The 15,278-nt window shown below is 35.9% G+C and overlaps 1 pseudogene; it reads right to left on the reverse strand.

Annotated features, from left to right (window-relative positions):
- Positions 1–8,010: 8,010 nt before the first annotated feature.
- Positions 8,011–8,658, reverse strand: LOC109387393 (28S ribosomal protein S7, mitochondrial pseudogene; annotated as a pseudogene).
- Between the last annotated feature and the right edge of the window lie 6,620 nt (positions 8,659–15,278).

Here is a 15,278-nt window from a genome sequence, read left to right on the forward strand (position 1 = left end):
AGTTTGCTCTGCTTTTGTTTATTTTTAACTGCCAAGCCCTTCCCACCACAATCCTTGGGAGGAACACTCTTGAGTATATTTGTGAAATATAGTTACGGCCTTTTCACCTTTGGTAATAACATTATATCAATCCAATGTGTAATTCTAAAGCTTGTGTTCTCATCATTCTTAGGACAAATCTATGAGGGAGATTTTCCAGGGTGTGTCTGGATTCGGAGAGATGGAGCTTGTGGTGATAGAGGGAGAGGTGCAGCTCTAGTTTCCTGACCACGAAGCCTAGAGGACTTTCCACAAGAATAATGGTGCGCCCTCTCCAATCCACTGGAAGAGGCTGGGACAGCCTTGGGCTCCCTGCAAACCCAGTCTCAGAACATCCAATAGTGCACTCCTGCTGATAACAGGCTCCTTTACCGCAACTGCCAGAGCCAGAAACTGACCCATAGGAGTAAGTAAAAGGCTTGGTAAAAAGGATCCAGAGTTGGACCAGGGAAGTGAAAACAAGGACATGAGCTCAGTATTATTCTTTTGTGTTTACTGTGCCCAGACAAGATTGAGACATGGAGGTCCCATGGCATTTGAAATGATACAATTTTGAAAGACTTACTGGAAAAAAAAAAATTCTAGATCACATGTTATTTTCACATCAGTAACAATCAGATTTAATCCGTATTTGAAACAGCATGATTATAGATTCTTTCCCCTTATGAATAGCTCTAAACGTGCAGGGAAAACTCAACAAGGCTTATTAGAGTTTATCTTCTCACCATTAATCGAAAACCAGACTTGAAAAGACTAGACCACTTAGGCAACCGTGTCAGGTTTCTAACCATTTTTGAAGCCCTGATGATGCTTTGCTCATTGTTAGTGTTTCTACATATTGCCACTTAAAGTCCTGTTCAGGGGGGATACACATACTTAAAAAATTTCTCCTCTTTGTTGAAATTGGTTGGGAGAGCACATTCAAAAGGAAAAAGAAAGAACAGATGCATCTTGGTTTTTATTACCACTTAATGTTTTTCTTCTCTTAAAAATGCCCATTTTTATGTAAACAACTTCGCTTTTCAGTTACCTTTATACTAGACAATAATGTCATTAATTTTCAAATGTTTTTCCTTCTTTCCTTAGGCAGCAAACTCCTGGGTGCCACTTTTAGTCTTGTACCAGAAGAGAATATTAATTTTAAAAATGACAAGAAATTGTTTTTTTGTAATCTTCTCTGCAGAGTGGAAAACAGAGGGGAAAAACCCCGCTGCATTGCAGATTTAAGGGAGTGCAACAGTATTTGTGCCATTTTACCCTCATCCCTGTGTTGCGCTTGTTTATTATTACTGTGTCATTGTTGACACACTAAGGGAATAATATCTACAAGGAACATCCCTGTACACACACACACACACACACACACACACACACACACACACAATGAAACATTTCTATCCATATGTCTTACTAATTAAAAAACAAGGATTCATGCATAGTTATATTCCATTGAATAATGCATATTTTAATCATATTTAAATGCTTATCTGACATGAGTTTTCCTTGTGGGCACTAATGGTGGTAATTTAGGTCAAAGGTCAAATTCCTTTAGATTTTCTGCAGTCCTCAGATTAATAATTTTTCCCTATGAGACCTATGAGTTATGGGGAGATTGTGTTCAAATTACCAAGTAAATGCATAATAAATACTTGTTGAATATATTAACAAATATCCTGTAACTGTCCCAAATTTCTGTTAGATAACTTTCTAGTTATTTTCCACAACTGTTGAAATAACATGTTGAAATATAAAACCACATAATAAAGGCCAAATTCCCAGGCATAGAGTATGTGGCACTCCCAGGACCTGCCTCTGTCAACCTGGTCAGACTTGTATCCTACTGCTTGTCCACTTAAAGCAGCAGTTCTCAACTTTCCTAATGCCGCAACCCCTTAATACAGTTCCTCATGTTGTGGTGACCCCAACCATAAAATTATTTTCGTTGCTATTCTATAACTGTAATTTTGCTACTTTTATGAATCGTAATATAAACATATTTTTGTTTTCCAATGGTCTTAGGCGACCCCTGTGAAAGGGTCATTCGACCCCCAAAGGGGTCATGCCCACAGGTTGAGAACCGCTGACTTAAAGGCTAATCTCCATCCAACCAAAATTACTTAGTTTATTCAATATTTTACATTGATGTAGTCTTCTCTGTCTTGGCCCTTGCTATTTACTCTCTCTAATTGAAACGTTGCCCTTTGCTCTATTCCTCTGGTAGATTCTTCTCTTTCACAGTCTGACTTCTGCTCCCTAGCGCCCCCTCACCTCGTTAGAGCCCTGACGAGGATGTGGTGAAGTCATTGTTTCCATGTCTGACCAATAGAGGGTTTGTACGTTCTTCTGGGTATTCCCTGTGCCTACCATAGTGTTTACACACGAGGCTTGTACTCAATAAATGCATGTTGTGTAAAGGAGTAAATACAGCAACGTATAATTGGAGTCTTCGTTACCTATAATCCTTTGACTAACGTTAGCATGTGTTACTACAGAATGGATGTTTGCCCAGTTTTAATCTATTAAATGATTAGAGAAATCTTTGTTCTGAATGGTTTCTTAGTTGTATCATAATGACATCCAAAATAAAACACAATTGTCATGGATGACAAAGCCATATGGTTAGTACGAAAGGCACCAGCTAGACATCAGGAGATAAGTTCTGGTTCCAGATCTGCCTCTAACTGGGTGAATTATTCTGAGAGCAAGTGTCTTGATTTCTCTGGACTTCACTTTCACCACCAGTTAAATGTGGGAGTCACAAGACACACACACTGAAACCCTTTCCTCTGACATTCAACAGAGAAAGCTTTTGTGGATCATAGGCATCACATTTTCTATCTCTTCAACCTTAATCGGTTACCTACTACACAACACACACTGTAAGGGAGACCGGATCTACAAGGCGGAAGGAACAGCAGTAGCACTGTCTCATTTTTACCCTCACAACCGGCCTATTAAGTAGCTGCCATTATTCCAGTTGCCAGATGAGAAAATGGAATCTTGAAGTAAAGTAACTTGCTCGGCCTCACATGTCTGAGACATAACAGAGCTGGGTGTGGCATTTAGACCTTTTGAATCATATGCTCCCCTAACTAAGCACCTTTCATTCTGCCATAGATAGCTCAACAAACAAACAAACAAGATACCAGGAAACAATGCTGCTGTGCACTAGAAATAAACAAAAATATTTCCATTATAAAACATACATGGGTAAATGAAGTTGTTGAGCAGGTAATGGAATAAAAATCTTTTTTTTTTCATTATGAATCCATTTTTGTAGTGTTTTACTTTCCTGTATAAAAATGCTTTAAAGTCACTGCAGAATGTTAAAAAGTAAAGGAATGAATGAATGTAGGGTATGGGTACTTCATGTTTTCAATACCACACATTTTTCTACATTTATAATCATTTTTAAAAATTAGAGCTTAAAGTTTCAATGTGATTGCATACACACATGCAGAGTGAAAAACTGAGACAAAAATTGAAATTTGAAACTGAATGTGTCGGGGAAAGAAAGACACATTGGCTCACGTTATTTAATCTAAAATATTCCCTCAAACTTTCAACTCATTTTCTGTATATAAATACAGCTTATGTGTTTTAGTTGCTGGTACACTCTGGCTATATACTTGAGGTAATGCAAGTAAAAATATTAATAACAAGATTTGAGAGAAATGTGTTGTCCCTGCGTATGTAGTCAGGAGCAAGCCACGGAAAGAAATTGGAAAGAAACTGTGCAATTCAAACTGCACAAAGATAAATAAATGGTCAGGAGAAATTTTTTATTTTGTTCTGTAAAGGCATTCAAACTCGGGTCAAAAAAAAAAATTTAAGTACATTTTTAAAAGCTTTTGCTATGCCAGGGAGAAACGGATATATCACTAGAACTGTGAGCAGAGAGCAGGAGAAAACAGAAGGGGCCGCAAATATCTATCAGCCTTTAAACAAACATGTCTCAGTTGCTAAAGGTAGTGTACATGACGTAACATTAAGTCATGGGCTTGCTAAAGGGCTGCTGCTCACCATTTCAAATAAAAACTGAAGATTTATATTAAACCCACTTCTTATCCTGCTACCTACCTGTCTTCAGTTGGTCAGCTTGGAGAAAAGACAATCATTTTATTTTCTAAGCTATGAACAAGGATAATCCTTCATTTTAAAACTGTGTAGGCTAAAAGATTCTAATAAGTGGAAAAAGCCTTGGATTCTTTGTCCTGCTCAGAATTTGATCATATGTCTCTAGGCAAGCCATAACAAATTCTGTGGGTAGTTACAGGGTTTTCCCCAGACTTTTGTTGGGTTAATATGGCTCAATCTAAAAATCTGGTATAGAACTTATTAGATAATTTCTATTAGTAATGAAAACTATTAGCTACTAATCACCTAATTAGAAAATAGAAGTGCATTTGGGAATACAGTCAATAATATTGTAGTAACTCTGTACAGTGTGAGCTGGGTACTACACTTACTGGGGTTATCATTTTGTGAGGTATAAAAATGTCTAATCACCATGTTGTTTGATACACCTGAAACTAATATAATATTGTATGTCAATGATAATTGAAAACAAAATTTTTAAAATTAAAAAAGAAAATAGAGCTTCAAGTTTATTGATAAAAATTGTAATATTTATGGCAATAATTACTTGAGAACCAAAACTATATACAATCACAAAACTTACCATATTTTCCATGTATAATGAGCTCCCATGTATAATGTGCATCCATATTTTTGGCCCAAACTTTTAGGAAAAAAAATCTTTTTGTTTTAATTGTTTAATTCAAATTTTTATTTGTTTACATTTAGGTACTTGTTTTTATATTATAAAGGAATTTTAGCATTTACTTTTTAACATATTATGGTACAAGGAATTTACTTAACAAATAATTACAAAACACAAGAATAGATATGAGGTACAAGAAATGTTATGTACTGGTAGCAAATTTACAATATTTACGCATCATAGAAGGCCAAGAACTCTTCGTGATGCAAGTTCGTCATAAGTTCAACAAAACCGATTATCATATGCCAGGGTATTATTTTGCATATGGATATTGTTATTGATTTCTAGTGTCACACTTTTAACTCCTAAGCATAAATAAAAGAATTAAAAACATTTATATAGCTACAGAATTAGTACTACCCATGTGTAATGTGCATCCTTATTTTTCCCTCACAAATTTGGGCAAAAAAGTGTGCATTATACATGGCAAAATACGGTATGTCTATATTGATACAAATTTACTATTATTCAGGAAACATCTGTCCCAAGAAGATGAAATTACAAATAACTTTACTCTTTGTTTCAGGAACTTTCTGAAAATCTAAATACCTAATCTATTCAGCTAAGCTTCATCAGGATCACAGACCCTTTGCAGAACAATAGATTGCTCAGTTGGCTTATCAAACAGCTGTTTAATCTTCAAGGTTTATTTTAAAACCCTCTCCTGGCTGTGTCCACCAATTCTAAACTATTACATCTCAAAATGTGCACAACCCCAGTCGGGATCTGTCCACTCTGTCCCACGTGGTAATACCTGCCTTAAACCACTTATAAACAGAATACATATATCATTCAGGACCTCCTGTATTGAAGTCATTACTAAGACTTGTCAGATAAACATGTCATTTTGGTGGCTTCTTTGAGGCCTTAACAGAACATAGTCTGTTAGCTACAGTGAGAAGATATATCTCTTACTCTTCTACAGGTTTTAATAGTAAAATGAAGACAAAGGAATCATAATTCCATACTTTGATGTCAAGTGGATTCTGGTTCCCAACAAAGTTAAATTTCAGTTGACATTTGGCCTTAGAGGAATCTATAATTTTATGGTTTCCTTAAATGTGTTAATTTAAACAACACATTTATGCCTGGTTAAAAACTAGTCAGTTAATTAATACGGACTAGTTAGTTGATGTCTGTAGAAACAGCAACTAAATTTTTCAAGTTAGGATTAATTCACAGTTGTCATTAGAGAAGCATAAACATATCTAGAAGAAAATTACTAAAGTGAAGGTTTTAACAGAGAATATAGCTAAAGACTTAATTTAACTCTCATTTACTCTTGGTGGAATTTGAAAAAATATTTTAAGTGATTAACTTAAAAGATAACCATCACCATCATATATGCCTTTTTAAAATTGAGTATGACATTAAATTACAGTACTAAGGATTATCCAAACCAGTTTATCCAGAAACAGAGACAAAATTAGTGATTTATTTTTTTAACTCTTTTTCCCAAAGGCCTTGTTCAAAACTCAATTTTGATTTAGTGGGAGAATATCAGTGAGCCTTGTATGTTTTACATATCCAAATGATTTCCTATTAGTTGTTTATTTCTACTAAAGGAAAATCCTGAAAAAGAGTTGACAGATGGCCACTGGAATGAAATGGATTTAAAATTTTTGCATATTGCAAAAGATACAATGATTAAATATGCAAAGGAAAGAGATAACAACCTAATATTGACAAAATGCCCCTGTTCTAAAATATTATCACCATAGTACTACATACTCATCTACACCATTTTGCCAGATTCCAGAAAATAATCAACAGAGCTATCTATGTAAAGACGAAACCCCATTCTATTTTCTTTGTTTATAAGTCAGGTCTAAATAATCAAGATGATATAAAAGGAAGAAACATAAATCACATTTGAAAACATATTTTAATGTTAATTGTGTATAATATTAAAGAGATAAAAAGCTTCTTTCACTGACGTGGAAAAAGTAGTCAGTATTTTAGGCAGTTTCCTTCATTCTCTAATCTCAAGACAATGATTCTCCACTAGACAGGGTAGGAGAGGGCCTTACTTGGTTTTTTATCATTCACAGAACTTAGCACATTATAAGCAATAAATAAACATTTCCTAAGAAATATTTGTTAATTATCATAGAGCTCTGATATACTCTAGTCCTGGAAATATTTTATATTTCGAAAAAAATCATGATCTTTACCACACAGGATGTTGTCCAAAAAATTTCTGCATGTAACTCAGTTCAGGTAGTCCTTAGCTGTGTAATATAGAAACAAAAACACTAAACTGGAAGTTGGCAAATGTAGGTTTTTGTCACTAACATCCAGTTCCCTTGAGTAAGGTTTACCTCTTTAAGGTACATTTTTCTCACTTATCAAATAAGATTGGATGAGAGGTAATCTGTCAGCTCACACTTTCTGTAAGGGAGACTGGCTCCTAACAACTCTAGTGGAAATTAGGTTGTTTCACAGTAAAGTGTTGTCAAAAGTGACAGTTTGGTATTGGTGTTATTATTGGTACCTCAAGTGATTTTAAGGACCTTGTAAATTTAGTAAGATTCTCAAGACTCTCATAGCAACCAAACACAACATATATGGGTTTGTTTTCTATAGGGAAACAAAATTCATGTTCAAAATTATAACCTAAAATCTATAAACATAATGTTGTATTCTTCTGTAATTATATATATTCACATGTAGCTCTTTGTCAGAATTTATAGCTAAACAAGTCAATATCACAAAATCATTTCCTAAACTTTAGCAACCCAATTAATTAAAATTTCATCCTATTTGCTGGACTCTAACTAACAGACTTCTTTTCTTTTCTTTCTCTCTCTTTTTTTTCCCTCCAATCAGTTTTAATGAATGGCAGTACCAGATCACATGCTACACCAGCTCAGGGTGAGGGTCTTCTAATAAACCTTCCTGATACTAAAACTGCTTCCTTTTGTAGCACACAAACATCCATCTCAAGCGGAGGGAAGGGAAGGCTGGATGGGCAGTAAGTTTCTTGGGGGAAATCCAAGTATGTTCCCTCTTTGCAAGATGGAGCAGGGAGAGCAAGTTCTAGCCCACGGAGAGAGGACTAACAAACAGAGCATCCTGCTCCATCCTTCCTGTGACACCTGCCTACTCTTAAAGAGGAACTACAGCCGTAACCCACAGGTATTTTTCCAGGTAGCAGTGGCTCACATCGTTTCTTGCAGCAGAGAGCCCTACCACCAGCGGTAGTGGGCCAGGGCTCAGGTTGGTCTCAACCATCTTGTGTATGTCATGTTTCCCCTTGATCACAGGGCCCTGGCTGTGAAAAGCCTGCAATAGCTCATGCAAAAGCTTCTCCGGCATCAGCACCCACCGATGCTTCTTATCCCTGTACTCAGTAATCATCCACTCCAGGAAGCGATGCTGCTGGTCGGCTAGCACCACAAGGGCCTGGTAGAAATGGCCACCTTTGAGGATAGGTACTAGCCCAGTCACAGGCTCACAGTTTTTCTGAGCTTGATGGAAGATGGTATAGGGATTATGTTCAATGGCTGCCCGTTCCTCTGCAGAAGCAGCATGGTACTTCTCAAACTGCTTCCTTTTCACAGCTTCCAGAGTCTGTGTCATGAGGGATCTGGCCAGTGCTTTGTTTCCTCCTTTCATCATCACGTTGGTGAATTTACTGATCAATGGGTCTTCAAACACAGAGTTTGTGTTCATTGCTGGGGCAGCTTTGATATGCTGAGTCTTCCTGAGCTCCCGATCAAACTTCTCCTCAGTCAGCTAAGCCAAGGGCTAGCGGTAATATCCCTTGTCAATCTGGGGTCCCTACATTCAGGACGATAGCGGCTCCACCTCACCTGGGTTAGCGCCGAGGTCCAAAGGAGGAGTCAAAAGGAAACATTCGCCCTGCCATTATCTGTCGCAATCTTGGCACCACCCTCGGCAGCAGGGCTTGCTCTTTTCAGCTAGACTTCTTTTCTTAAGTGAACAATTATTATGACTTTGCAGAGGCGTAACCCAGGCTAAATCTACAACTTTAATACTTATTTAGATACTATTTTGACTATTTGATACATGGAAATGGAAACAAAATACCATTGTACTTTCATGAGCTTTTCATTTGATTTAGCTAAAAAGAGAGGATCAGTCTTGATCCCAGAATCCTGCAATTAATAAATAAAATGTCCACTTCCTCCTAGACTTAATTCATAAAATCTTTTCTAATTTAACATTTTATGATAAATGTATATTTTTTAAAAATATGCTCTTTTAAATTTATTAATGTATGCATTTCACAAGGAATTAATCTCTGGTCAAAGTCTAACAGTTTAAAATAAAAAATAAAATATCTATTTTCCTTTTAATAACTAAAATATACTTTCAAATGGCAATGCAAGGAGAATATAACTTTTGTGAATACATGGATCTATTTAATTCAAAAGTTCTTCAGTATTTACACAGGCTAGGTGTTGATGTGGTCCAAATCAAAAGAATGTATTTGCCTGAATTAAACTGCTTAGCAACTTATTGCTAAGAAAATATGAAATGCAAACATTACAGTAAGCCTTTGGTCATCATATGGAGTACAGAAGGAAAAACCTAGAGATATGCTAAGCTGATTTTGAACTAAAAACTAACAAACAAACAAAAGGTATGTTCTTGAAGATGCAGAAACTATTACCAAGATCTGAGATACTGACTCTAAATAAAATAACATAACAGATAAAACCAATTATCTGTAACCAGATGGCCACAAAGCTCACAAGACCACCTCTTGGGGAGAGGTAGGACTAGAAATTCTTCTGGGACTTGCATTTGATAAAAGTTTGCCAAGGATCATTGGAACTGAGAAATGTTTTCGGATGGGCTGCAACAGCTTGTCAGAAGGAAGTGGCGAGAAAGTGATCACAAAGGGTGCCAGACATAAAGGACACGCTTTGAGAAGATGGAACAATAAAGGCCCTGGGACTCCAAGCATCCTGGAAAGCCCTGCTGAGCGACAGAAATGGCAATGCTGAGGCTTTGAATATCTGACCCAGTTGTTTTCAATGGTTTTGGGCAGGCTGCCCTGACTACAACAGCTTCCATTCGTAATGCCAATGCACAGAGAAGGTTCATGTTGACAGAGTTGATGGCTGCCAAGGAACCCTAATGGTGGGGGGATACTCCTCTCATTCACATGCACTAAGCAGGCCTTTTAAATTAAAACATCCCGGGAAACTGTGTTGGCAAGCGCTGCAGCTTCCGTTCCTCTTGTTTCCGACCACACAGGGCTCACGGTTGTTCATTCATGTTGGGATTCTGTTTCAGTGTTTTCCAGATCACAAATCTACCCTCAAATCAAGGGGCCTATATGAAGTGGAAATAAAACTATTTGTTTCAATTAGACTATAAGATGTCATCCTTAGTTTTTCTTCCTTTCTTCACCAGAATGCTGTTTACATGGAATGTGAATTTATGTTAGAGCTAGATTTACACAGGTACTGAGTGAATTAAGTGAAAGTATCTTACAAATCTGAATTTAATACCCACTCATTTTATTGGAATAAGTACATATTGGTGGTGTCATTTTGTTTGCTTTAAATCATGTTTTGACAGCGACGAGTAATGTCAAAATGAGGATGTAATCAGCTTACGTCCTTTCAGAAATTATTATTCATTTAATTTTTAAATTAAAATTGTACACACTCACCATCAGGTACTAAAAGTTTTAAATCTGGAGGGAATTTACCTTTAATTTAGCACACTACTTTCTTTTCACCATGCATCACTTTACTGTTGCACGATCTAGAGAAGTTGAAAGTTTGCTCGCCTTCCACTATGTTGAACACAGGTTAATGTTTCAATGTTAGGTAAGAGCTAAGGGAGACACCTTTGAATATCAGCAGGAACGGTTATAAAAAGGGAGGTAAAACAAAATACCTGTGATACCTAAAATGCTGATAAAGTGTTCAGAAATAAAAAAACCCAGAAAAAAAATAAATAAACAGGTTGGCAAGTTTGACACACTCATATTAGATTAATTTTATTGGCTTCTTTTTAATATTTAGTTGCATCTGTGTTTAGGAGAAAGAGATGGCAAGTATACTGACAGGCTCTTAAAGAGAGAGGACCCTATTTCCCAGAAAAGTTCATGGGCAGGTAAGGCAATTGATTTCCACATGCCAAGGGGTTTTCAGATTCAGTCCTTTCACAACATTTCATTGTCCCTACCCCCAGCCTGTATGAGAGCATTTACTTGGCATATCTTTATGCCTGTTGGTATATGTCTTCAGGGAAAGTTTTATTTACACTCAGAAAAGGTTTCCATTTTTTTTTCTAAAGGTGATAGAATATTTCTCAAGGTAAATCCTAATGGATACGGTTATCTATTGCTGAAGTTGACTGATTCCAGGGATTACTATGGATAACAAAGATTGTCATCCAACAGGGTCTATATCTTATCTATGTCAGATAAGTATAACTGAAATGACTATTATAGGGTAGAATTTTGCTCTAAAGCAGAAATTCAATACTAAGGGACCCAAAGTGTCACAGTAAGATGGTAGATGAAGGAAGGAAAAAAGATAACCCTAAGCTCAATTCACATTCATCAATATATCATTACTTCTTCTTAAACGAGCTGCCTCCATGCTAGAAATCCCTTTCATGAAAAGGTTCCTCCTTTCTGAAACTTCCATATATTTACTGGACTGTGTTCATAAAGAAGGTATACATCTTGCTTTGTGACTAAAGGAAAACAAAGCATTGTCCTTACACTGGGAGGCTTCCTGAAAAACTAAGGTAACAGATTAACTGGGTATAGAGCCCCTCCTAATGTTCTTCATAAAATATTCATGAACCCAAACAAATATATAAAAATTGAGAAAATCCCTGGAAACAAAAATAAGAGCAGACAATTTACTCAAGTCTTGGGAGGGAGTAGGAGAACAGTTCACATTACATGCACTCTCAATGGGAATAGATTCATAAATCCATTCTGTAATCTAACCCACTTGGCCAGATCTGAAGGGCACTGACCAACCATGCTGCCCATCACCTGCTAAGGAAGGAAATACAGCCCTGATCCCTAAGTTCTATTTCCTTAATGCCAGATCACCACTGCCCAATAAAAACTGCTATTTCTCAAATCCATGCAATTTATACTATAATCAACTAAATTCTGAGCCATTCCTCCATCCCTTTGTTCTCATTAGCCCTTCTCTACTGATAGCCATTTTAGAAGCTACAACAGAATTTGTTGTAGAGCATAGGAGCATAGTGTTTTCAATTCATCAATAAAATGCTAACTGCTGAATATTCTGTTCAGACTAGTGCTTCTCCTATTATCTTTGGTGAAGGATCAGTTTATTCACTTTTTTATATATTTTTAAAAATTTTTTCAATTTGTTGCAGAATAAAATTTTTTAAAATTACAATAAAAATGAATCACTTGTAAATGAGGGTAAAGAGTGTCAAATATAGTGATGGAAGGAGAACTGACTCTGGGTAGTGAACAAACAATGTGATATATAGATGATGTATTACAGAATTGTACACCTGAAATCTATGTAACTTTATTAACCATTGTCACCCCAATAAATTCAAATAAAAAATAAACTAATAACCCATCACACAAAATATCAGACAATATTTTTAAATTAGAATCAATGGACATAAAATTACCCTGTCTATGTTGTAATTAAAAAAAAAGTTTCAAAAGCCTGCTTTCAATTTCTTTACTTATCTTTTGTAAAACTGTAGCAAACATTTTGCATGCTCACACCAGTTTGTGAATCACACTTGGGGTAGCGCTGAGTTAGATAATTCAATACTTAGCACAGAAAAGTCCCTGCAACCCATGTTTTTAAAATAAAATTGTTGTTGGCAGGTGATTCAAGTGAAGTTTAGCATATCTTCCCTACCTTCAGGTTTAGATCTGAGAGCCTAAAGCGGTTAGGCTCAAATGAAAGGAACTAAAGACAGTCCATCCTGCCAATCTTTGGGGGAACACTAGGATAAGATAGATTTCTTGTGGCGTCTATAAGAAATACTAGAACAAAAAGAAAATAGAACATTTCTCCAAATATGTGAGGAAGTTCTTTCTCTTCAGATAATTAAAAAGAAATATGATATCAGAATATCAGAAGTCCACCAGAGAGAGAGAGAGAGAGAGAGAGAGAGAGAGAGAGAGAGAGAGAGAGAGAGAAATAATACAAGTAATTTTCAAATCAAGAGAAAAAGGGATACAAAGAATCTGATGAGATGAAAGCAGAAGTTCAGTGATTTGACTTAAGCAGAAAAAGAATGAAATCTTTAGTAGATTTATAATCCATAAAGTTAATAAAAAGAATAAGCATTGGAAAAAGGTCATATCCATTGTGTTGAGGAAAAACATGAATGTTATTCTAAAGGAAATAACAAAGAGATGAAAATGAGGGAGGATGAAAGATGTAGAGGACAAGAAATGCAGGTCCAGTCTAGAATGTCCAGATCTTCCTAAGGAAACAATAAAGCAGAAGCTTATAGACCCAAAGGGCTTGCTAAGTTTCAGTACACTTTCAGGGTAAACAGTCAATAAATAGTGAATTAATGGGTAAATGATTGGTAACAGAACAACAATTCCACCAGTGACTTACTTAGTTTAATCAAGTTCAAGCAGCTATTTAGCTACTTTCTAGAAACTTTCTGTATTGAATTAAAATAAAAGCAAAGAATGTAAGCAGCATTCTAATAATGTACCTGATGTACACCCTATCCCCTCACTACCAGTTAGTGGGGTCAAAATGGGGGAGATGGCCTGAGGAGAAGAAATATGGAAAACATATACAGGCCCAATAGGAATGGCCCTCATGTGATATCAAAGTACAGAATGTCCACTGAGCTGGCCGCTTTGGTTTGTTTAACCTGTTTATTACTTCCAGTGGCTGTAGCCAGTGTATAAGTCACTAGAGAAAATGCTAGAATTTTACCAAGGAGCACCTTAACAGCAGCCATGTGGGCATTTTTAGATGAGTTTGTGATAACTTGTGGAAGAAGGACTAATGGAGACGTTCTGTGGGTACAGTCTTTACCTACCAAGAGCTGTTCTTTGGCACTGTCACTGAGGAATGACAGAGAATCGTGTTTTAACACATCTCCATTTGTCCACGTGGGCCATCCTTCCTGTTATTTCCATATCAGCTCCACTTTCTCCCCGGCTTTTACATGGTTCTTACTGATTATTTATTATTTAACTTATTATCTGAAAACTACCCATTAAGTTATAGTTGAAAACATGTATATTTCTGATGGCATTCACTCAGTAAGGAACATTCCTTTAGCTATTCCTTTTCATAAAAAGTGCACATTACAAGAAAAAAGTAAAAAATAAAGGGGAAAAAAAGGCACATTTACAGGAGGTCATTACATAGGCTTTTTAGGAAAAGTGTGTGTGTGTGTGCATGTGTGTTGGGGTGTTCGGTAATACTGAATTGTCCACAGAATGCGGTGCTGCTCCCCTGGGACCAGTAATATGCATTGCTGAGAAAGTCTGAATAAGGATAAACCTGTGGCTTAACATTGGGTTTTCCTGCGTGAACGTAACTGGCCCATGACTTCATCACTATTGTTCTTGGCCCCTTAGACCTTGCATTATGGGTATAGTAAAAAAGAGAGAGGATAGTGTTTGGTCTAAATGGGAAGAATAAATCTGTAGAAAGAAAGCGTTATTAAAGTGCGAAATTAGGACACGATCATTAAAAACAAATAGTCCAATTGGATTACATTTAGATTATTGGGAGGCAAAAAAAAAACAAAAAAAGTATTAGTGGGAGCATATTGTACAGGCCATATTCAATGTCAGACCAAGGAATCTGAGATAGATCCAACAAATGTTTCTGAGCAAGAAAACAGTGGATCAAAGTGAATTTAGCTGAAGCAATTTATAGAAATGTATTACCATTTACATAAGACTACTTGTGTTAAAAAGGAAAAAAAGTGAAACACTCAAACAAAAAAAAAATAAGTGAGAGTAAATGATGACTAAATGAAAGTCATTAAAAAGAAAAAGTCTAAGAGCTATTTACAGTAACAGTTATAGGACTGAGGTGAGGGCATCCCAAGTTTTAGTAGTAGCTAATATCATCCTTTGATAAATAGCCTACAAATAAGATCTTTATGGAAAAGTCTAAATAAATTTAGCTATTGAATTCTAAATGCTAAATATGACAAAAGGTCAAAGCTAAAATATCTAGCATAAATAGAATTACAAAACTCTCCATAAGAAATAATAAAAGGTAGATCAAAACACCATTTTGAGAAAAATGGAGATTTTAAAAAATGCTAAATAAATTAAAATGGTAAGATTAATATCAGCAGAAAAAAAATTCAAGACAAAAATATATAAAGAGAAACTAAAAATGAGCCCAGACAAATCCATGCAAATAGAAGAATCTGCCTGTCTAACAAGCAGTATTGGGAGAAGACAGATGTTTAAAGAGAATAAAAACAAAGTCTTTTGTATTGGTCATTTAATTGC

This window comes from Hipposideros armiger, unplaced genomic scaffold, assembly GCF_001890085.2.
Source record: "Hipposideros armiger isolate ML-2016 unplaced genomic scaffold, ASM189008v1 scaffold_156, whole genome shotgun sequence".
NCBI lineage: Eukaryota > Metazoa > Chordata > Mammalia > Chiroptera > Hipposideridae > Hipposideros > Hipposideros armiger.